Source organism: Lactuca virosa, chromosome 6, assembly GCF_052849685.1.
Source record: "Lactuca virosa cultivar CGN04683 chromosome 6, Lactuca_virosa_CGN04683_v6, whole genome shotgun sequence".
NCBI lineage: Eukaryota > Viridiplantae > Streptophyta > Magnoliopsida > Asterales > Asteraceae > Lactuca > Lactuca virosa.
In genome coordinates, this window is record NC_136431.1 from 265,153,428 (window position 1) to 265,179,637 (window position 26,210).

General features: G+C 42.3%; 1 non-coding gene across 1 annotated transcript; it reads left to right on the forward strand.

Annotated features, from left to right (window-relative positions):
* Positions 1-7,914: 7,914 nt before the first annotated feature.
* On the forward strand, positions 7,915-8,021 carry LOC145123027 (small nucleolar RNA R71). The gene has a single exon (XR_013714907.1). It is a non-coding gene; the product is annotated as a small nucleolar RNA R71 (small nucleolar RNA).
* Positions 8,022-26,210: the final 18,189 nt, after the last annotated feature.

The window sequence follows — 26,210 nt, forward strand, 5'->3', positions numbered from 1 at the left end:
TAGCATCATAAGAGATCGTTTTCGGCCGCAAACACTTGGGTGTGTGAAGTAAGAGCTTTGGGAGCTTAAACCTTGGGATTGTGGAAGGAATTCCAAGCTTGAAGAAGAAGTATAAAGGGGAAAACACTAGATCTAGCATCTAGTTAGTCTTGGGCATTGAATTAAGGTAAGAATCTATTATCTTAAGCCTAGATTCTATTTGAGAGTTGTGACCAACTTTGAGGAAATGGAAGCAAGCTTAGATCTGGACCTATCACAAGGATATGGTTCCAGATCTAGACTTTCATAGGTCCTAAATATCATAAAGTCACACCTTTTTATAAGCTTATCCCCTCTCCATGCATTAAAACCTTGTTTAGAAGTTAGTTTTGGTGTTATGGCCATGTGAGGCTATGCATACACGTAAAGTTTGCAACTTTATGTGACATCTTCACTAGGAGAGTATGGATCTGAAGTTTGAACCTTAAATCCCACTGGAAAGAACCAAAGACGTGAGAACTCGTCGAGTCCCTCTGGTGACTCGACGAGTCGAGAGGGTTCACGGTCAAGGGTGTTCGGTTGGTGGTTTACGGCCGTGAACATCAAGGAACTCGACGAGTCCCTCAGATGACTCGGCAAGTCGATGTGTTAAGTAGGGACCAGACGAGTGACTGATTGTACTCGACGAGTCAAGGTCAATATGGACTGTTGACCTTAACTATTGACCTAGACTTTGACCAGGTTTGACTCAGAGGAGCCTTGGGGGCCGAGTTAAGATTATTTACTTATTGGTTATAGGCAGTTTGGGAAGAGCAGCAGGCCATATCTGAATTTAGTTGCCGATTTAGCTTTGTGAGGTGAGTTTTCTCAGCATACCAATGGGTCTAAGGCACCAAGGCCGGCCCATTTTGTGATAGCTGTTTTACTTGCTATGTGGATGTGTGATATGTATGTGTGCATGATATGTGGTAGAGATAGCCTTTGTGGCTAACGGTAGAGATGACCTTATGGCTAATGGTAGAGATAGCCTTATGGCTAATGGTAGAGACAGCCTTTATGGTTGGTGGTAGAGATATCATTTGTGGTTAATGGTAGAGATAGCTTCATGGATAATTGACATGTGATATGCGGTAGAGATAGCTTTTATAACTATTTTGATTGTGGGTTGTGTGGGGTATGCTCTGGGGGACTCACTAAGCTTTCAACTTACCGTCTGTGGATTTGTTTCAGGCGTGCACTCTATCTCACTTTTCCGATATGGTTTGGGGGACACTCTGATGTTTTGAAAATAATAATGTTGCAATGTTGGTGGTTTTGAAAACAATTATTGGGATCTTCATGCTTTACGAAATATGGTTGAATAATTAAAAATGAAAAATTTCTTTGTAAAAATTGGGTCGTTAGAAGTTGGTATCAGAGCTTTGGTTTGAGAGATTCATGCATACCCTCAGGTGTGTCACGACTCAAACTAAGGAAAAGGTAAATTTGTTTTCAAAAATGACATAAAAAGCTTTTTGAAAGAAGGAAAAGATGAGAGTGCAACGCGCGTCATCAGCCGAGCCAAGTAAGTAGTTCCCCAATATGCTAGACATGCAATTCTGATATTTGAACGTGGATGATCGTATGGAATTTGCTATGTGTATGCTTTTAAAATTATATACGGTTAGGAGCTTATAGCCTTAGAATGATCGATTTGGCCTTACTTCCCGTTCCTTGTCTGGTTGTGGTCCTAGGGTAGAATCTTTTATTCGAAAGTCTATTTGATCCTCTTCTGTGTATAATTTGCATGCATAAAGGCAACCTGTTATGATTAGTCTTTTTGATGTGGGTGGTGAAAATATTAGAACAACCTAGGATTTGGGTTATGCGGTGATTGGTAGTATATGGTTTATGGGGACAAATTGGAGTTATCAGGTAGAGCCTTGGGGAAAGGTACGGGTAGGTGTGGAAGGTAGTATTTGGCCCGTACTACTGGAAGCACAGGACCTGTACCCGAACTAATGTTAGATCTGACGACTTCAAGGGGGACCGGTGTGGAAAGATCCGTTTTATGGAAATCCTGATAGTTATGATTTATGACATTCCAGTTCAGCATGGTGGTGACACGTTTCGGAACGGGAGGATCAGGATCAGGATCTGGATCTGGGAATGGATCGGGTGACACTACAGACGACATAGATGAGAGGCTGCGCGAGATCATTGCAGCCGAGGTTACAAAGGGTATCCTTGATGCTACCCCAGTGATTTTTGGGACGGTCAAGGAGGGCATAATGGACATCATGGAGGAGAGACTCAGATCATTCAGGACTGAGATTGCTGCGGGCCAGCTGGGAGCCCGAACTCCCTCGTTCCGGGAGTTCATGGCATGTGGGGCGCCAGAGTTTTTCGGGGTCAGGGACCCCATTGTCAGCGGACGCTGGGTGGCGGATATCGAAAACGCCCAGCGCACGAGTTCTTGCCCGGATGTGGCGAAGGTTGGGTTCGCTTCTTGCATGCTGAGAGACAGAGTCCGGGATTGGTGGGGCGAGGTTACTAGACAGGTGGGACCAGTAGGGGTGGCTGAAATGACATGGGCTGAGTTTGTTCGGCGATTTGATCTAGAGTTTGCACCACCCATTGAGATGCAACGACTAGTGCGAGAGTTTCATGATTCGTAGCAGACCACCGAGACGGTGGCGGAGATCACCGCCAAGTTTCATGAACGAGCTTTGTTGATTCCGCAATATGCTACCGATGAGGAGATGAGGCGGACCCGATATCATTCCAAGCTGAGGGACGATATTCGGGAGTTTGTGAGCTTTACGGGGTGCAAGACCCTGAATGAAATGGTGGAGAACGCCCGGGAACGGGAAATGGAGTTGGAATCCCGCCAGAAGCGGAAGCCTGATCAGGCTCAGGCAGCAGTAGGACAGGCTAAGAAGCCTAAAACGTCAGACACTCCCAACAAGGGTCAGCAGGGTCGGGGCCGATGTGCCAAGTGTAGCCGGGTACACAGTGGAGCTTGCCGTATCGCAGGCTCGGGATGTTATGCATGTGGCCATGATGTGCACAAATTATACCTATCAACTTTTAAATTTATAACCTAATAAACTTATACTAACTATGCACCTATAGGCAGTGTACCTAGTCAGATTATAGTATAGCTTGGGTAAGTCGGGTGTCGATCACAGGGAACGGTATTTAATTAATAAAATAATTACTAAAAGCTAAACTAAGAAAAACAACTAAAATGGGGGGTTTTTTATTTGATTTTACAAGTTCAGAAAAACTTAAATTAAAATAACAAACTAATTACAAGAGTAAACAACTAGAAAGACAGTTTAAAATCAAGAATAAAAGATACTATCGTTTAGCTTCGAATCCCTCCTTTTTCTTATGGTTGATTTCAAGTCAATGTATTAATTCCATTAGTTACCAAATAAAGTTACTAGTCATCATGGTCAGACTAACTAGCATAAGTCAATTTAATAACATTAACCCAAATGATCATGCAAGTTAAGGATACGAAATTGATTTTAAAGGTAATTTGGACTCTGAATGATAGAATCTACAGACTACTATTCTATGGTCAAGTCTTGTAATCAAGCAAATATTATGATCAAATACTGCTCTCTAACACAGTTAAGCAACTAACTTATCACCTACACTAGGATATGGTCAATCTCTAGCTCTAGCAATTTAATGGTCATAAACAACTAGGTAAATCAATTTTCATGCAATTAACTACAGTTTAACTACACAAAACTTGAGACTAGGCAATAAAGATAGAAACTTTAACTAGCTAGGTTTAGATTTATCAAACAATATTTAAAGCAAAACCAACTTCTTCAATCCATCAAACAAGAAATCAACACATAGTATTTAGGAGTTCATCTAATCTAAACGAAAGCAAGGGTTTTTAGCCCATAATCACAGCTGGAAAACACATAAACATAAGGGAAACTAGACTAATCATGATTAAACTAGGCAAACCGAATGTGTAGATGCGAATCCTTGCTCCAATCTCTTTATCCTTTGATCTCTAGTTGAATTCTGCCCTCAAAGGGGTCTTGGAAGGGTATTTTTTCGTTAATAGTCGCTACCTTCAACCCTCTCTCCTCGAGAATTGACCTAATGTCCAAGATATATATAGTTAACAAAAATCGGGCCACCACGTCGTGGTCCTCGTGTTTATCCCGTATTCTCCAAGTCGGCACCAAGAATCGCGAAGATTCTATTCACCACGTCGTGGTGGTTGAAAATCCGGCTTTTCTGAAAACACGAAAGTCATCCGAAATTATGTCTAGTGTTAAGATCATTTTGAAACTCGTCAATCGGAGTTACGAGTAATGAGATATGGTGAAAATACTGAAGAGGGGTCAAGCTGTCTAACAACATCCTTCTTGTGTCTTCTTCTTCTCTAAGCTCGTATTTTCCTGCTTCTAGCTTCCATATTGCTCCCGAAAATGTCTTTATGCCACAGAACAGATATTAAGCATAATAAGTACCTTTTGTTCTATAATAAGCATAATTGTAGCTAAAAGTATTAAGATATGATGTAAAAAATATGTGTAGATATGCACATATCAAAATTCCCCACACTTATCTTTTGCTTGCCCTCAAGCAAAAATAATTAATTTTAATTCAAACATTCATCACCACCATCATATAGAACAATCCATTTTGAACTCAACCATTATACCAAGACCTCAATGCGCATATTTATGTATAAAATCCTAACAACTTCCCCAATCCTAAATACTCAAATCCTTATGAACCTTCACCCCTTAGTTTATACGACACTCATTTCTGCAACCCTCCGAATCAATCCCCAGAACTCTTTCTTAACCTTAAGGTATTTTTGGTTAAGCAACCTAGGCATACATAATATAGAAATTACAACTTTAGATACCAAATTGGAGCTCTTGGAATTCTTCACTTCTTTGATATTTGATCATTGATTTCTTTGAATTCACCACCTTCTTTTTTTGATTTTTGGTATCTTAAATTTTTTTTCTTTTGGAATTTTGATCTTTTGATCTTCATACTTGATAGCTCCAAAATTCTTCAACTTTTCAGTAATTTCTCTCTTTTTTTTCACATGTATCTCACTTTTTTTTTCTCAAATCCTACATGCTTAGGCATGAGTGCTTAACTTCAACCTTTATTGGTTAGAGGTATTAGTCTATGTGTAATGACTACATAAGCTTTCCTGGATAGATTTCAGGTTTAGCCTGCAAAACATATTATGCCATAAAAACTACCAGATTACCTTTCATATCTCATGAAATTTCACTAGGAATGGGAAGCCACAAATATACTATATCATATATTGGCTCAGTTAAACATTTGAGCTCTCATCGGATCAACCCATATAATACTAGCAACTTAAGTTCAAACTATTACTAGATTAAAATTTTAGATTATTATTTCAAACCTACTAAAAAATTTTAAATTTACTACTTTTCTAGCAATTTACCTTTCGACCCCCTACCCCACACTTATTACATACAATGCCCTCATTGTATGCTACGCAAAACATATAATTAAAAAGAGGGAAAAAAAGGAACAGACTCCACTGGGATAGAAGATGCATCTCGAATCGTGTGTAGGATCTCTAGCTTTCACTAAAGTGTGGAAACGGAATTCGAAAGTAAAATGACAGCCTCTTGATGTGATGAAAAACTCCCCCACGACATAGGAAAGTGTCAACCATGTCGTGGCAGCAGGGACATTGGCGTAAAAATAAAATTCGATGGTGTGGGAACAGCTCATCCATACCATGGAATTCAATATAGAATTGGAAACGCCACTCTTGAACACTTGGACTACTGAAAGTACGGGACCAGACTCGAAAAACAGACTCGAAAAGCACCACCTCGTGGCAGAATTCATCACCTCATGGTGGCTCAAACAGATTATTTTTCTGGTATTCTGACTACGACAACACGACGTGGTGGGGATTACCACGACGTGTTGGTCTTGAAATGGCAATAATCGGTGCCAGAATGAGCTGATTTCTGGAATATATGTGGCACCAACGAATGTACGAAGCTGTTAGGCGTGACCCCTCACTTGTTGACGCAAACAAACACCCGAAAAATTGCTCAAATCTTGCTTCTCTCATCGTTCTAATCTTTATCTATAAAGTACCTTCTTTTGTCAATAATACCCTCACTTGGACTCTAAATATAATACCTGGGAAGCTTCTTCTTGTGAATTCAAATGTGCCGGATCGAATGAAATTAAAGAACCATTCATGAAAAAAATGTGTTGAACCACTACCACGACGTGTTGATGATGTCAACGTCGTGTTGTCTTCTATTTAGTAAATATGCTTCAAAATGCTTTTTTCTTTATTATGTGGGAACCCCACACTTATTCAAAAACTTGTTCTTCAATTACGATCTTCAAAAATCGCACGACTTCTTCAAATTAAGTTCTTTCACTACTTCACTATCGTTCAACACTACAAAATAAGATCAAGAACTAGAGAAACACATCATCATTCGGTTAAGGTAAAATAAAACTAAAATAAAAAAAACTAAAACTAAAGAAAAAAATAAAAAAAAATGCAAACTCTAAAAACCTCGGGTTGCCTCCCGAGAAGCGCTTCTTTTTGAAGAGTCGTGAGCTAGACTCCTTCCCACTCTACGTTGCGTCAGGTGGAAGTGTAACCTCCCCGTTCTCCATCAATTTGAGCCTTTTTCGTTTGTAGGCAACCCGTCTGTTGAATGCCGTTCTTGAGCTTTCTTGCATTGTTGGGTTGACATCTTCTTTATGTTTCCTCTTGGGCTCTTTCTTTATCCCCGTGTCTTTAGCTTTTGTCTTGTCTCTTTCCGGGTTTTTCTTGTCAAAATTAGACTCATCACTCTCTACTTCTTTTTCTTCAATAGGCTCTATGACTTGATTTGGTGGTCTTGTAAAAGCAAACACCTCAAAAATCATAGGCGCTGAAAATTGAGGTTTCGAATAATTCACCTCTTTTTCCAACTGCTCTTTTGGTAAAGGCTCCTCCCATTCTTCCCACAATTCTTCCTTCATGGCTTCAAATTCATCATGCTTAAGGAAACTCTTGTTTTCTTGCTTCACTAGATTTTCATTGGCACGAGAGGGGAAAGGGAGAGGTGGTCGATATGGCTTAACAATAGAAAAATCATAATCACTTTTTTTATCCACGACGTGGCACTATTGCCTCCACGTCGTGGTGACTGGTCAGAATCACAACACTCTTCTTCTTCTTTATTTTTTACTTCGAGTGACTGATTAGATTCCTCTTCAAGGTCCTTCACATGCACCAATTCATCATCTTCTTCTGTATCAACGGTCATGACTTGAGCCATAGGGATTGACTCGACTGTACTTGAAGGTAGATCTGATAGCTTTTCTTGTACAAGCTTGGTTAATTGCCCAACTTGTGTGTGGATGCTCAAAATAGATTCTTGTTGAACTTTAAGTGTTGCATAAGTTGCATCATGTCTTTTTTCGCTAGCTTCCATGAATCTAAATAGCATTGACTCGAGAGCATCTATCTTCTCGAATTGGACTCGTTCTAGTTGGTAGAGATTATGCTTTAGTTGTTGATATTTTGCCTTGTCTTGAGCTCTCTTGTATTCCAATTCACAATCCCTTACAGAGTGAGATCCTCCATAAGATTCGTATCTATCGTGTACCACATTAATTGATCCATACATCGTTGTGAGCCTGTTTTCCGTGGCATCGAGCTTTACCATTACCATTGTTAGGACTTCAAAAGCTCCATCTCCATTTGCTCTTCTTCTCGTGATATCCTCCCCCCTTGGGTTGTGATACTCCCTTGAATGCTTGGCAAATTCTTCAATTAAAGCTTTGTTAGTAGCCGGATCCTTCTTTATCATGGGCCCTTGCGAGTCTAGAAGTTGACGAGTTCATACATTGACTCCATCATAAAATATCAAGATTTCTTGTTGCACATTCAAGTCATGTTGAGGGCAATGTCGTAACAATCTCTTGTAACGCTCCCAAGCTTCATATAGCGACTCCCCTTCTAATTGTTCAAAATTCTGGATGTTTATTTTAAGCTTTGCCACTTTCAAAGGAGGAGTAGATTGGTTGATGAACTCAGTCTTAAAATCAGCCCATGTCGTGATTGCTCCAAAAGGAAGTGATTTTAACCATTCTTTTGCTTCACCCTTCAATGTGACCGGTAAAAGTCGTAGCATCACCACATCTTTACTCACGTTTGGTGCGTTAAAATAATGTGAAATCTCCACCACCTCTTCTATATGCTCATAAGCGTCGTCGTGCTCCTTCCCATAAAAAGGTAGCTCTTTTAACATATTAATAATGTCCCCCAGAAGTTGAAACTTTATCGTGGTTGGGATTTTTGGTGGATCAAGACCCCATCTGTTTTCATTCCTCATATGTCGCTTGTACTCTTCCATTGACATGGTCATGATGTCCCCCATATTTACTGCTAAAAAAAACTAGAAAACACACGAGTAAAAAGGAACAAAAACTAAAATAAACAAAAACTAAAACTATAAACTATCTGGAACGTGACCACGACGTGGCCTAGATGCCCACGACGTTCTTGGTCTACAGACGAAAAAAAATAAAATAAATGCTAAAAAAATAAGTTTTTGCGGTTTTTAACCCACAAAAAGGATCACATAACTAAAAGCAATTAAATTAAAAATCAAATAAGCCGTTCCCCTGCAACGGCGCCAAACACTTGATGTGCACAAATTATACCTATCAACTTTTAAATTTATAACCTAACAAACTTATACTAACTATGCACCTATAGGCAGTGTACCTAGTCAGATTATAGTATAGCTTGGGTAAGTCGGGTGTCGATCACAGGGAACGGTATTTAATTAATAAAATAATTAGTAAAAGCTAAACTAAGAAAAACAACTAAAATGGGGGGTTTTTTATCTGATTTTACAAGTTCAGAAAAACTTAAATTAAAATAACAAACTAATTACTAAAGTAAACAACTAGAAACACAGTTTAAAATCAAGAATAAAAGATACTCTCGTTTAGCTTCGAATCCCTCCTTTTTCCTATGGTTGATTTCAAGTCAATGGATTAATTCCATTAGTTACCAAATAAAAGTTACTAGCCATCATGGTCAGACTAACTAGCATAAGTCAAGTTAATAACTTTAACCCAAATGATCGTGCAAGTTAAGGATACTAAATTGATTTTAAAGGTAATTTGGACTCTGAATGCTAGAATCTACAGACTACTATTCTATGGTCAAGTATAGTAATCAAGCAAATATTATGATCAAATACTGCTCTCTAACACAATCAAGCAACTAACTTATCACCTACAGTAGGATATGGTCAATCTCTAGCTCTAGCAATTTAATGGTCATAAACAACTAGGTAAATCAATTTTCATGCAATTAACTGCACTTTAACTACACAAAACTTGAGACTAGGTAATAAAGATAGAAACTTTAACTAGCTAGGTTTAGATTTATCAAACAATATTTAAAGCAAAACCAACTTCATCAATCCATCAAACAAGAAATCAACAAATACTATTTAGGAGTTCATCTAATATAAACGAAAGCAAGGGTTTTTAGCCCATGATCACAGCTGGAAAACACATAAACATAAGGGAAACTAGACTAATCATGATTAAACTAGGCAAACCGAATGCGTAGATGCGAATCCTTTCTCCAATCTCTTTATCCTTTGATCTCTAGTCGAATTCTGCCCTCAAAGGGGTCTTGGAAGGGTATTTTATCGTTAATAGTCGCAACCTTCAACCCTCTCTCCTCTGGAATCGACCTAATATCCAAGATATATATAGTTAACAAAAATCGCGCCACCACAACGTGGTCCTCGTGTTTATCCTGTATTCTCCAAGTCGGCCCAAGAATCGCGAAGATTCCATTCACCACATCGTGGTGGGGTCACCACGTCGTGGTGGTTGAAAATCCGACTTTTCTCAAAACACGAAAGTCATCCGAAATTATGTCTACTGTTCAGATCATTTTGAAACTCGTCAATCTGAGTTACGAGTCATGAGATATGGTCAAAATACTGACGAGGGGTCAAGCTATCTAACAACATCCTTCTTGTGTCTTCTTCTTGTCTAAGCTCGTATTTTCCTGCTTCTAGCTTCCATATTGCTCCCGAGAATGTCTTTATGCTACATAACAGATATTAAGCATAATAAGTACCTTTTGTTCTATAATAAGCACAATTATAGCTAAAAGTATTAAGATATGATGTAAAATATATGTGTAGATATGCACATATAAGACCAGCAGGGTCATATGAGCAGGGACTGCCCCGCGAAGGGCTTAATCTGTTTTCACTGCAACCAGATCGGCCATAAGCGGGTCAACGGTCCGAAGTTGCAGGGAGGAGGAAGAACGGTGGCGGCGGCTGCGCCCGCCACAATGAGGATTACCGATGGCCGCCCTGTTAAGGCGGATGCTCTAGCAATAAAGAGTCGGGCATTTCAGCTGACTACGGAGGAGGCACGAGCAATGCCAGACATTGTGGCTTGTATAGGGACCTTTTTGGTCAATGGTATGTCTGCTCACGTCTTATTTGACTCGGGTGCTACCCGATCGTTTGTATCACTTGCGCTTAGCAAGAAGTTTCGGGATGCGTCGGGAACTTTAGATTCCCCGCTCGAGGTGGAGATTGCAGATGACCGCACCATTAGTGTTGCGAGGGTGTATCGGGACTGTGTCCTGAATGTGCTTGGTGAGAGATTTCGTGTCGACCTAGTCCCAATACCGTTGCGAGGGATGAAAGTGATTATCAAAATGGATTGGTTGGGGGCCAACGGGGCCATGATTGACTGTGAGCATCAGTTGGTGTGGGTTCGAACCCCAAGTAGGGGAGAACTGGTGATACATGGTGATAGGGCATCGTAGGGGCCGACCCTCTGTTCGTCTGCGAGGGCTAGGACGTTCCTGTAGCAGGGTTGTTCGGGATTTCTGGCATATATCTCAGATACAAGGGTAGAGATCATGAAGGATGTAGGCAGTGTGCCAGTTGTTCAGGACGTTCAGGATGTTTTCCCCGAAGAGTTACCAGGGGTACCTCCGGAGAGGCAGGTGGAGTTTCGCATCGATTTGGTGCTGGGTGCCGCTCCGATAGCAAAGGCACCATATCGGTTGGCACCACCCGAGATGCAAGAGTTATCTACACAGCTTCAGGAGCTGTTAGACCGAGGGTTCATTCGTCCGAGCAGTTCCCCGTGGGGAGCACCAATCCTTTTCGTGAAAAAGAAGGATGGATCCCACAGAATGTGCATCGATTATAGGGAACTAAACAAGCTAACGGTGAAGAACCGTTATCCGTTGCCAAGGATCGATGATTTGTTCGATCAGCTGCAGGGTGCGTCTTGGTTTTCCAAGATTGATCTTCGGTCGGGATACCATCAGATGAGGATATATCGAAAACGACTTTCAGGACTCGGTATCGACATTATGAGTTTGTAGTGATGCCTTTTGGGCTCACCAATGCCCCAGCAACGTTCATGGACCTTATGAATAGGGTGTGTAAACCGATGCTGGATCGGTCGGTGATCGTTTGCATTGATGATATCCTGGTCTATTCTAAGACCAGGGAGCAGCACAAACAACACTTAAGGGAGGTGCTGGAGACCCTAAGGGTAGAGAAGCTGTATGCCAAGTTCTCCAAGGGTGATTTCTGGCTGCGAGAGGTACAATTCTTGGGGCATATCATCAACCAGGAGGGTATTTCGGTTGATCCAGCCAAGGTCGAGGCTGTGATGCAGTGGGAAGTACCGAAGAATGCGTCAGAGATCCGTAGTTTCCTGGGTTTAGCGGGTTATTACCGAAGATTTATTCAGGATTTCTCAAAGATTGCGGTGCCATTGACCGCGTTTGACCAAGAAGAATGTGACGTCTCAGTGGGGTACGGATCAGTAGTTGGCCTTCGAAACCTTGAGGCGGAGATTTTGCGAGGCTCCGATCCTTGTTCTACCAGAGGTATTAGATGATCTAGTGGTGTACTGTGACACATCGATCTCAGGGTTAGGCACGGTACTGATGCAGAGAGGGCACGTGATAGCATATGCCTCGCGAGAGTTGAAGCCGCATGAGGCAAATTACCCTACTCACGATCTTGAACTGGGGGCAGTGGTGTTTGCCCTCAAGAATTGGAGGCATTACTTGTATGGAGTGCGGTGTACCATTTACACCGACCACAAGAGTCTGAAGTATTTGATGGACCAACAGAACCTCAACATGCGACAAAGAAAGTGGTTGGACGTGCTAAAAGACTATGATTGCGAGATTCTATACCACCCAGGGAAGGCCAACGTAGTGGCCGACGCTTTGAGCCGTAAGACGGCAGGTTCCCTGATTGGGAGTGTGTGTTTGAGGATGACGGTGATCTCTCCATTTTTGGAGATGATCAAAGAGGCTCGGGTTGAAGGAGTGAAGAAAGAGAATTGGAAGGTAGAGAGGATCCGAGGACAATATCCTTTATTTGTTAAGGATAGTCGTCGTCTCTTGACGTAGTGTGGCCGGGTGTGGGTACCGGTGACCGGGGGGGGGGGGGGGGTGAGACAGAAGATATTAGAGGAAGCGCACAACTCGAAGTTCTCTATACATCCAGGAGCTAGAAAAATGTATAGGGTTGAGCATCAACGGCCTCATGGTAAGGTCCAGCCGCTACCCATTCCCATGTGGAAGTGGGAGGAGATCACGATGGACTTCATTACGAAGTTGCCAAGGACGACGAGGGGTGTGGATGCCATATGGGTGATTGTGGATAGACTGACGAAGAGTGCCCATTTCATTCCGATATCCAAAAGTATATGTGACATCCCCAAATTTCACGGCCAGAAAAGACCGATTTCGTTTATGCTTTTTCAAATAAAATCAGAGTAATCTTTCAAAAGGTGTTGCGGAATTTGTCCCAAAACAAAATATAATAAATATTTATCAAAGAATTTCTTAAAGAAATGTATTTTCATTTTATTACATAACTCGGGATGTCCACATCGATATAGACGAAAAGCATAAACAGAACATACATTTATTTACACTAGTGATTTACATCTCCTTTAATCTCTCAGTGCAAAGCAGCTTCGTATCGATACCTGTGATACAAATAAACTGAGTGGGTCAGGCTTGGGAGCCTGGTGAGCATATAGGGTTTTCAACCCACAAAATATAATTATTATATTCAATCATCAAACAATCAACCGAATTACCGATCCCCATTATCTTCTTTAATCTTAAGGATCTACCCTAAGAATCAACTATTCCTCGTTCATTTATTCCTAAGGATTATCCTAAGGATTAGACACGATGTCACATCGTCACCAGGGTTTATACAACATGTGCTAAATCCATAGCTCTCATTTATCGACAGTATTATTCACAGGAATCCACCTGCAATACATGTCAATGGGTTTTTAGAGTACATCTGATGAACATATAGTTCACTCACGTACAGGTTGCGAACATGCCAGTGTTCCATGGACCGTCTAGAATAGTCCATGGTTGTCATTTATACTCTGCTGAATGACGGGGCCATCGCTTGGGTCATCGCGTGGGTCATCGTTTGGTTCATCGCTTCTCACCATATTTTACCACTCATATATCGTCGCTCATCGCTTCTCACCATAGTTTACCACTCATATATCATCGCTCATCTTTCATTGCTCATCGCTTATCTCATCATTTTATCGCACATCAACTATCTACCCATGTTCTAACCCAACATATTTGTAGATAAAAATACATATACAGATTAAAACTTGTATAAAACATTTATTCAACACTTATTTGAAATAAACAAATAATGTATAAACACACAACACATATTTTATTGCAAATACTTCTTATCTATGCGGTAGAAGAAAGTGACTATACACTCACTTGATAAGACGATGATCGGACAACACCTCGTCTATTAAAACAATAATCTTCGATGAAACCGGGATGTTTTCTCCAAATCCGGGCTTTACGCGCGCAGAGTTTCGGCTCGTAAACTTTACTTCTCGGGATCCTCGGGGCTTCGGGACTTGCTTCGGGTTTCGGGATGATACCGTGGCTTCGGGGGTATTTCTTGCACGCAAAACGAGGAAATACGGGAGAGAGAGAGAAGAATTTTGAGCAAAAAGATCGGCAGCCCTCGTCTTCTATTTATAGGGAGCTGGTCATCGGGTTACGCTGGGCGTAACTTCCATGTACGCGGGGCGTAACGCTTCTTTCATGCGTACGCTGGGCGTACGAAGAACTACGCAGGGCGTAGTTCGGATAAGCTTTGGTATGCGTGCCTCGAACTTAAAAAATTCATAACTTTCGCATAAGAGCTCCATTTTCGACGTTCGTTATATCCACGCGTAGGTGAGATTATGCTCTACAACTTTCGTTGAGACACCTTTGGCTAATTTTGACTTTATTTTTAATATATTATTTTTAGTAGGCCGGGACAGGAAAACTCCGTTATAAAATCATAACTTCTTCATCTGACGCCCGTTTTTGTCTGTCTTTTTACCGTTGGAATACTAATGATGAGATCTTCGATTCTCGTGTAGATTGTTTCGGCTAAATATCGCTCGATCTCATATTCGAACTTCGGGCTGTACACTGCTAAGTCGAAACTTCGAAAAATCATAACTTCCTCATACGAAGTCAGATTTGGATTTTCTTTTCATGCACGCTCTCGGTTTAACGTATTCTATGACTTTCGTTTAGATCGCTAAATCCAAATATCACTCTATCGTAAATTCACTATTTACGTCGCGCTGTGTCGTGCCGGTTCTGTCGCGAAACTTCGACAGGTTATAACTTCTTCATTATAACTCGGATTTCGGCATTCTTTATATTTTTGGAAACCTTGCGACATATACTATAACTTGGTTAAGATTAATCCTTCTAAATAATCTTTCATCAAAAAGTCATTTTTGATGCTTATCGTCTCTAAATTGACTAGCCCTAATCTACGGGCGTTACAATTATCTCCCCCTTAGGATGATTACGTCCCGGAATCATCAACTTAATAGGGCTTGCATAATGATTCCGTACGTTATCTCTTCATCCTAGGTAATAACCGTAACTTCTATGTTTCCTCGAAAGAGTATCTAACTCTAGGGTTTCCTGACTGCAGACGATGCCCAATCTTGCATCTGCTTTTCGTATTATGTTGGACTTTCAGTCGTAACCTTCGAGTTACAAAATAAGTCCTTATTGTGGACTCCTTCTTCTTCTTAGGATAAATACTTTCCTTTATCTATTGTAACAGACCGATGGGTCATGTTCTAACGACCTCTCATCGTATGAAGCAACGTTTAGACTCAAGTCTCTTTGAGTCAAATTCCAGAACGGAATATACCTTCCCTCATATTGTAATGTGATATAATCATATTTTAGCATGTAACATCTCTAGCTACAGACTTCTTTATCAATGAGCGCGATGCTATCGGTCGCATTGATTTCAATATTCTGACCTCAGTCAGATGCTACATCGAACTTGGTTCTCCGAACCACGTAACAAACTCATCGTAGTTGGACTCAATTTGATATGACCACTAGGGTCGGAATAACAACCATCTTACTAGTCATTACCGAAGCAATGGTAATGATATACATGAACAAAACGGAATCAGTCACTAGCTTCTTGGTAACCTTGTGATTTTCCCTGATCCAAGTGCGAGTCCTGTGCTTCCGGTAGTATATGCATCTACTACCTTTCACACCTACTCATACTCGTCCCAAGTATTGTCTCGCAGTCCCCAAGTCCTAAAATCACAAAACAATTTAACACATACGAATGTGTCCAAACAATCATAAAAATTTCCCTAGACTCTACTAGAACTTCTTCATTGCGTATCTTCAATCATAAATTCTACTTCAACTCGATTGGTGATGGAAATACCAGATGATGAGACAACTTCAAGAATTACACCAATCGTTCCGTCATCGATATCTTCTGATAGGTGTCTTTCACCATCATAAGCCTTTTCATTTCCTCCATTTTCTCAATTCCATACGAGTCTTCACCATAATGTTCTGCACACCAAAGTAGTCGTTTGAGAATATAGATAGAGGAGGGTTTAGACGCATATTCCTCCTCATTACTTCGAAAAAGTTACATGCCAGTTCTAATATCGTAATTAAATGATTAGAATCCTGAGCACATAAAATTTCCAGATCCAGTCGGCAACAGACCATAGATCCGAACAAATAATATCATATATGGAAAACATATAGCATTTAGCACATAAAAACATTTTAGGCATCTTTCCTAAAATATACTAGTGCTCTTGTCTAAAATATGGTAGACACTGATCTCACGATCATCACTTAGCATTCTAAGTTTGAGTCTAGAAATCCTATAAATTCCTAGTTCGCTTAAACTAATGCTCTGATACCAACTGCGACATCCCCAAATTTCACGGCCAGAAAAGACCGATTTCGTTTATGCTTTTTAAAATAAAATCAGAGTAATCTTTCAAAAGGTGTTGCGGAATTTGTCCCAAAACAAAATATAATAAATATTTATCAAAGCATTTCTTAAAGAAATGTATTTTCGTTTTATTACAAAACTCGGGATGTCCACATCGATACAAACCAAAAGCATAAACAGAACATACATTTATTTACACTAGTGATTTACATCTCTTTTAATCTCTCAGTGCAAAGCAGCTTCGTATCGATACCTGTGATACAAATCAACTGAGTGGGTCAGGCTTGGGAGCTTGGTAAGCATATAGGGTTTTCAACCCACAATAATATAATTATTATATTCAATCAATAAACAATCAACCCAATTACCCATCCCCATTATCTTCTTTAATCTTAAGGATCTACCCTAAGAATCAACTATTCCTCGTTCATTTATTCCTAAGGATTATCCTAAGGATTAGACACGAAGTCACATCGTTACCAGGGTTTATACAACATGTGCTAAATCCATAGCTCTCATTTATCGACAATATTATTCACAGGAATCCACCTGCAATACATGTCAATGGGTTTTTAGAGTACATCTGATGAACATATAGTTCACACACGTACAGGTTGCGAACCTGCCAGTGTTCCATGGACCGTCTAGAATAGTCCATGGTTGTCATCTATACTCTGCTGAATGACGGGGCCATCGCTTGGGTCATCGCGTGGGTCATCGTTTGGTTCATCGCTTCTCACCATATTTTACCACTCATATATCGTCGCTCATCGCTTCTCACCATAGTTTACCACTCATATATCATCGCTCATCTTTCATTGCTCATCGCTTATCTCATCATTTTATCGCACATCAACTATCTACCCATGTTCTAACCCAACATATTTGTAGATAAAAATACATATACAGATTAAAACTTGTATAAAACATTTATTCAACACTTATTTGAAATAAACAAATAATGTATAAACACACAACACATATTTTATTGCAAATACTTCTTATCTATGCGGTAGAAGAAAGTGACTATACACTCACTTGATAAGACGATGATCGGACAACACCTCGTCTATTAAAACAATAATCTTCGATGAAACCGGGATGTTTTCTCCAAATCCGGGCTTTACGTGCGCAGAGTTTCGGCTCATAAACTTTACTTCTCGGGATCCTCGGTGCTTCGGGACTTGCTTCGGGTTTCGGGATGATACCGAGGCTTCGGGGGTATTTCTTGCACGCAAAACGAGGAAATACGGGAGAGAGAGAAGAATTTTGAGCAAAAAGATCGGCAACCCTCGTCTTCTATTTATAGGGTGCCGGTCATCGGGTTACGCTGGGCGTAACTTCCATGTACGCAGGGCGTAACACCTCTTTCATGCGTACGTGGGGCGTACGAAGATCTACGCGGGGCGTAGTTCGGATAAGCTTTGGTATGCGTGCCTCGAACTTCAAAAATTCATAACTTTCGCATACGAGCTCCGTTTTTGACTTTCTATATATCCACGCGTAGGTGGGATTATGCTCTACAACTTTCGTTTAGACTCCGTCGGCTAATTTTGAATTTAATTTTAATATATTATTTTTAGTAGGACGGGACAGGAAAACTCCGTTATAAAATCATAACTTCTTCATCTGACGCCCGTTTTCGTCTGTCTTTTTACCATTGGACTACTAACGATGAGATCTTCGATTCTCGTTTAGATTGTTTCGGCTAAATATCGCTCGATCTCATATTCGAACTTCGGGCTGTACACTGCTAAGTCGAAACTTCGAAAATGCATAACTTCCTTATACGAAGTCAGATTTGGTCGTCCTTTTCATGCATGCTCTCAGTTTAACGTATTCTACGACTTTCGTTTAGATCGCTAAATCCAAATATCGCTCTATCGTAAATTCATTATTTACGTCGCGCTGTGTCGTGCCGGTTCTGTCGCGAAACTTCGACAGGTCATAACTTATTCGTTATAACTCGGACTTCAGCATTCTTTACAGTTTTGGAAACCTGGCGACATATACTACAACTTGGTTAAGATTAATCCTTCTAAATAATCTTTCATCAAAAAGTCATTTTTGATGCTTATCGTCTCTAAATTGACTAGCCCTGATCTACGGGCGTTAGAGTATATCCGCAGAGAAGTTGGCAGATATTTACGTGCGTGAGGTGGTGGCTAGACACGGGGTGCATGTGCCGGTAGTTTCTGACCGCGATGTTCGGTTTACATCTAGGTTCTGGAAGAAATTCCACGAGGAGCTGGGCACTCAGCTACATTTTAGCACAGCGTACCACGCTTAGACCGACGGTCAGAGTGATAGAACGATCCAGACACTGGAGGATATGCTACGGGCATGCGTGTTGGACTTTGTAGGGAGTTGGGATACATATCGGCCACTGGCAGAGTTTTTGTACAACAACAGCTATCATGACAGTATCAATCGAGCTCCGTTCGAGATGTTATACGGTCGGAGGTGCAGGACCCCGGTTTGTTGGGATTAGATCGGACATCGGGTCATGGAAAGCACTGAAGTAGTGCTCAAGACTATTGGGTTGATTCAGCAGGTGTGCAACCGGTTGCAGGTCGCACAGAGCCATCAGAGAAGCTATGCTGACCGACGGCGATCAGATCTTGAGTTTCAGGTGGGGGATTTCGTGTTACTGAAGGTGTCGCCCTGGAAAGGGATCATCAGGTTTCGGAAGAGGGGCAAGCTGGGGCCTCGGTATATAGGCCCGTTCAGGATCACGACCCGGGTGGGCAAGGTGGCATATTGCTTGGATCTGCCAGAAGAGCTTAGCCAGATTCACAACACATTCCATGTGTCGCAACTTCGGAAGTGTGTCACAGACGAGGCTGCGGTTGTCTCGTTGGGTGATATCCAGGCAGATGAGAGCTTGAGCTACATCGAGAAGCCCGTTGCCATCTTGGATAGGAAGAGGAAGGTTCTTCGTAATAAGGAAGTAAGACTGGTGAAAGTGCAATGGCAACATCGGAAGGGTTCCGAATGGGCTGGGGAACCGGAAGAGGAGATGCGAGAACATTACCCCGATTTGTTTGAGTCAGCAGACTTCAAGGACGAAGTCAAGTTCAAGTGGGGGAGACTTGTAACACGTGTTTTGATTTTGTAGGGTGTCGGTGCATGAACTCGGCGAGTTGGGAGTCCAACTCGTCGAGTAGAGTCGTGATATCATGGAACGCGGGAAGGGACCGACTCGGCGAGTCGACGGGTCGACTCGGCGAGTCTGAGCTGTTTAAAGAACACCCTAAATTTTGGGGTTTCCCCTATATAAACGGCATTATACGCCTTTGTAGCCTCCCTTAGCATCATAAGAGATCGTTTTCAGCCGCATACACTTGGGTGTGTGAAGTAAGAGCTTTGGGAGCTTAAACCTTGGGATTGTGGAAGGAACTCCAAGCTTGAAGAAGAAGTATCAAAGGGAAAACACTAGATCTAGCATCTAGTTCGTCTTAGGCATTGAATTAAGGTCAGAATCTTTTATCTTAAGCCTAGATTCTATTTGAGAGTTGTGACCAACTTTGAGGAAATGGATGCAAGCTTAGATCTGGACCTATCACAAGGATATGGTTCCAGATCTGGACATTCTTAGGTCCCAAATATCATAAAGTCACACCATTTTATAAACTTATCCCCTCTCCATGCATTAAAACCTTGTTTGGAAGTTAGTTTTGGTGTTATGGCCATGTGAGGCTATGCATGCATGTAAAGTTTGCAACTTTACATGACATCTTCACTAGGAGAGTATGGATCTGAAGTTTGAACCTTAAATCCCACTAGAAAGAACCAAAGACTTGAGAACTCGTCGAGTCCCTTTGGTGACTCGGTGAGTCGAGAGGATTCACGGCCAAGGGTTCACGGCCATGGGTTCATGGCCAAGGGTTCACGGCCAAGGGTTTACAGCCAAGGGTTTACGGTCAATGGTGTTCGGTTGGTGGTTTACGGTCGTGAACATCAAGGAACTCGACAAGTCCCTCAGATTACTCAGTGAGTCGATAAGTTAAGCAGGGACCAGACGAGTGATCGATTGTACTCGACGAGTCAAGGTCAATATGGAATGTTGACCTTGACTATAGACCTAGACTTTGACCAGGTTTGACTCAGAGGAGCCTTAGGGGCCGAGATAAGATTATTTACTTATTGGTTATAGGCAGTTTGGGAAGAGCAGCAGGACATATCTGAATTCAGTTGCCGATTCAGCTTTGTGAGATGAGTTTTCTCACCATACCAATAGGTCTAAGGCACCAAGGCCGGCCCATTTTGAGATAGTTGGTTTACTTGCTATGTGGATGTGTGATATGTATGTGTGTAACACCCAAAAATTTAAGCCGATTTAAAACTTTTAAAAACATTTCAAACAATTAAAAATCATTACAACTTTGTTTTCAAAATGTATAATATCAGAGTTTTCCCAGAAACATAAACAAAACATGAGGAGCTGTACAATCACGCCTTCGCCTTGCCGCGATCCCCTGATGTACCTGAAACAATAAACTGAAACTGTAAGCCCGGGAGCTTAGTGAGTTCCCCCAAAATACCCATACCCACAACAATTAACATATAATCATAAACAACATACTATGGGTCCAGTCAACCATTAGGTTGGAATACCCCAGGCCCTCAACCATCCGGTTGGAATGCCGACATACTATGGGTCTAATCATCCTCGGGATGGAATACCCCAGGCCCACAACCAACAGGTTGGAATGCCCACATACTATGAGTCCAGTCATCCTCGGGATGGAATACTCACGGCCCACAACCAACATGTTGGAATGTCCAGGTCTATTGGCTTTCGCACAAAGCAGATAAGCCTCAACCGCCAAAAAAACATGTGCACATATAACAATTAATCACATAACAATCTATAGACAATACTTGATCTAACGGATCATACCACATAGCACATAACACCATCCTCTCTACCAGAATGCCGATCTAACAGGTCATACCAAATATCATATAATATTATCCTACCCTCTAGGATACCGATCCAACAGATCATACTAGCATAACATAACCATATAACAACCCAAAGGTCCGGCCTTGGTGCCTTAGACCCTTGAGTATAGTGAGGATAACTCACCTTGCAAGTAGTTCGGAAGGTAGTGTCAAACTCTTCCAAAAGTAGCTCCAACTCCCACACCTATATTCACCAATGTCGTTTGCTATCAACATTCAATTTACCAAAAATACCCTCAAAAGTCAACTGGTCAACCCTTGGTCAAAGTCAAAGTCAACTGTCAAGGTCAACAGTCCATGTTGACCTTAACTCGTCGAGTACCCTTAGCTACTCGCCGAGTTCCTTGCACAAGTTGCCAACCCGCCGAGTCACTCGTGTGACTCATCGAGTTCCTAGTGTCAGTGGTCGTAACTCCTTGGCCAACTCGCCGAGTTTTCCCTTTATAACTCGCCGCGTTCATACGTGTCCAAAGGTTGGGAAAACCCTCGCCGACTCGCCGAGTCACTCTACTGACTCGCCGAGCCCACGACAACCTTCATCGGACTCACCGAGTCGTTCATACAACTCGACAAGTCTACGACAATCTTCATTGGACTCGCCGAGTCGTTCATACAACTCGCCGAGTCTCTTTATTCCTTTATTCATACAGACGATTTTAAGCCATACTAAGGCTCCAAATTGCAGATCCAACTTCCCAATGCACGTTTATCACGTAAAGTTAAAAACTTTACGTGCATGCAAGGCTCTAATGACTCATAATGCCAAATCTTAACTTGAAATGGAGTTTAACTCAAAAGAAGGGTTCATACTTGCTAAAGCTGTAAGCTTTATGGACCTAAAGACAAAGGAGAGTTCAGATCTGAAGTTGCAACTTCAGATCTTAGCTCATACCAAAGAATAGCTTCATAACATGATGAAAAGCCCTAATCTTCAACCCAAAAGAGATCTACAAGGAAAGAAGGTCAAGGTAACGACTTGATACCTTAAAATGGTGCTATCTGAGGTAGATTTTAGGTCCACACAAGCTCCTTGCTGCTAGCTACTTGATCTTCAAGTTCCCTTTTCTAAGAGTCTTCTTCCAAGGCTTGAAACACACAAATGAAGCACGCACAAACTCATTAGGGTTTTGCTGAACTCTCTAGAGGTTGCAAAGGGAGGCTAAGGGGCAAATGGTCCTTTAAATAGGATGCAAAACCCCGGAATTTAGGGTTTCATCCTCCAACTCCTACTCGTCGAGTCCCTTATTGGACTCGGCGAGTAGGTCACTAAAATACGCGACCCAACCCGCTGCTACTCGACAAGTAGGGCAACCAACTCGTCGAGTAGACCTTGAAAACAAGAAAATTATTATATTAATTCAATACCTGAGAATCGGGGCGTTACAATGTGGTAGAGATAGCCTTTGTGGCTAACGGTAGAGATGGCCTTATGGCTAATGGTAGAGATAGCCTTATGGATAATGGTAGAGACAACCTTTATGGTTGGTGGTAGAGATAGCCTTTGTGGTTAACGGTAGAGATAGCTTCATGGCTAATTGACATCTGATATGTGGTAGAGATAGCTTTTATAGCTATTATGATTGTGGGTTGTGTGGGGTATGCTCTAGGGGAGTCATTAAGCTTTCAGCTTACCGTCTGTGGATTTGTTTCCGGTACATCGGAGCCCAAGGGCAAAGGCAAGGCGTGATGATGTGGCGTGCACTCTATCTCTCTTCTCCGATATGGTTTGGGGGACACTCTGATGTTTTGAAAATAATAATGTTGTAATGTTGGTGGTTTTGAAAACAATTATTGGGATCTTCATGTTTTACGAAATATGGTTGACTAATTAAAAATGAAAAATTTCTTTGTAAAAATTGGGTCGTTACACCACGAACCCTAAATCACGGACGATCCGAAACAGGATGTTACAACAATGGGGGTGTTAACGCCTTTAAATAGGGGGCAAACCCTGAAAATTAGGGTTTCACTCTGGCAGACCTACTCGTCGAGTCGAGGCTCCTCGACTCGTCGAGTAATCTTCAAGTCCCGCGTCCAACATATCCAATTCCTACTCGATGTGTTTGGGGCCTCCAACTCGTCGAGTTCCTTAGCAAATATGAATAATTCTTATTTAAATACGTACCAGGAACCGGGTGTTACAAATCTCCCCCACTTATTTTAGACTTCGTCCTCGAAGTTTGCTGCTGCATCCAAAAAAAGACCGGGGTAGTGCTCCCTCATCTCGTCCTCCGGCTGCCAAGTCCATTATGATCCCTTGCGGTGCTGCCATTGCACCTTCACCAACTCGACCTTCTTGTTCCTCAGGTCTTTGTCTTCTTGTCAAGGATGGCTACTGGTCGCACGATGTAGTTTAGACTGTCATCCACCTGAATATCCTCTAGAGGGACCACCACAGAGTCGTCTACCAGGCACTTCCGCAGCTGGGAGACATGAAAGGTACTATGGATCTGACTAAGCTCGGCTGGCAGATCCAGCCTATACGCCACCTTCCCACCTGGGCTGCAACCCTGAAAGGTCCAATGTACATGGGGCCCCAATTTCCCCGCTTCCTGAGCTGGATGACACATTTCCAAGGTGACACCTTTAGGATGACCCTATCCTCGACCTGGAACTCCAGGTCCAATCAGCGTCTGTCGGTGTAGCTCTTCTGTCGACTCTGAGTAGTCTGAAGCCTGGTCCTGACCTGTTGTATCCTCTCCGTCATCTTGAGCACCACTTCAATGCTCCCCATGACCCGCTGCCCGACCTCTCCCCAGCATATCGGGGTCCTGTACTTCCTCCCATACAACATCTCGAAGGGAGGACGGTCAATACTCCCGTGGTAGCTATTATTGTAGGAAAACTCTGCCAAAGGAAGGTAGGTATCCAAGCTACCACTGAAGTCTAAAACGCATGCTCGCAACATGTCCTCCAAGGTTTGGATGGTCCGATCAGTATGACCATCTGTCTGCGGGTGAAAAGTCATGCTAAAGTGCAGACGAGTACCCAACTCGTCGTGAAACTTCTTATAGAATCTGGAAGTGAATCATCCATCTCTATCTGAAATCACGGAAACCGTCACTCCGTGTCAAGATACAACCTCTCTGATGTAGATGTCGGGCAGCTTCTCGGCCGAGATGCTCTCCTGGATTGGAATGAAATGGGCACTCTTGGTCCACCGATCCACGATGACCCAAATCGAATCCACTCCCCGTGCGGTCTTGGGAAGCTTCGTGATTAAATACATAGTAATATCCTCCCACTTTCACATAGGGATATCCAACAGCTGCGTCTTGCCGTGAGGCCTCTAGTGCTCTACCTTGACCTTCCTGCAGGCCAGGCATCTCTCAGCGTACCAGGCTACATCCTGCTTCATGCAGGGCCACTAGTAATCAGGACGAAGATCTCTGTATATCTTCGTCGCCCCGGGATGGATAGAAAGCCTAGATCTGTGCGCCTCCTCCATCAAAACCTGGCGCATGCCTCCATTGTATGGGACCCACACTCTACGGTGTAGTGTCAACAACCCGCGACTATCATAGTCGAAGGAGGAAACCTGACCCACAATACGCTCACTCTTCCGATGTTCCTCCTTTAAAGCCTCTTGTTGGGCCTCTCGGATCTGCTCCAGCAGCGGAGTCATTACTGTCATCCGTAAGCAAATATCTCTGATCGGGGCTGCCTTGCGGCTAAGAGCACCTGCCATCACGTTGGCTTTCCCTGAGTGGTAGAGGATCTCACAGTCGTAATCATTCACCACATCAAGCTACTAACACTGCCTCATGTTCAGATTCGGCGGATCCATGAGGTACCTCAAACTCTTGTGATCCGTGTATATGGTACATCAGACCCCATAAAGGTAACGCCGCCAAATTTTGAGGGCGAAGATAATCACCCCCAACTCCAGATCGTGCGCAGGGTAGTTAGCCTCGTGAGGCTTCAGCTGCCTCGAGGCGTAGGCGATAACGTGCCCCCTCTGCATCAATACTGCGCCTAAACCCGAAATAGACGTAACACAGTATACTACAAAATCCTTCACGCCCTCTGGCAGGGCTATGATCGGCGCCTCACACAACCTCTGCCTCAACATCTCGAATGTCGTTTGCTGCTCAGGCCCCCAGCGAAAGACAACGACCATCTTCGTCAGTCGGGTCAAGGGTACTGCTATCTTGGAGAAGTCCTGAATGAATCTCCAGTAATAGCCTGCTAACCCTAGGAGACTCCAAATCTCAGATGGAGACTTTGGAACCTCCCATCTCATCATGGCCACCACTTTGGCTGGGTCGACCAAAATCCCGTTCTGGTTGACAAGGTGCCCCAGAAACTGCACCCTGCGCAAGCAAAAATCGCACTTGGAGAACTTAGCATACAAGCTCTCCCTCCTCAGGGTATCCAACACCTGTCGTAAGTGCTCCTCGTGCAGCTCCTACCTCTTGGAGTAGACTAAGATGTCATTGTTAGAACAAAGTTCTAGTAGGATCGATTGATTCTAAGTAGAAAAGCAATAAATAACGTAATAAAGAACATAGGAATGGTTTAACTGATGTCGAATGATTAAGCTTTAACACCTCAGAAGAGCTCGATTAAGAACTTCGACTGTAGAGGCGTTTAGGGTTACAAAGCAATAATAATAATAATGACGATCGTATCTAAGGCATACATGCATGCACTATATATAGCTTAACCCTAATCAATAATCACGGATGGACATGCCCAATCCGGATATACAAAAACAAGGCCCATGACGCAACACAAAATACCCAACAATCTCCCCTTTGCGTCAATGGAGCCGAGAGCTCAGTTTGGTTGAGCTATAGAAGACTTCTTGATGGTCTTGAACACCTTCGGTATAATGGCCAGTAGAGTATGACGAAAAGTAATATACTACCGAAGCAT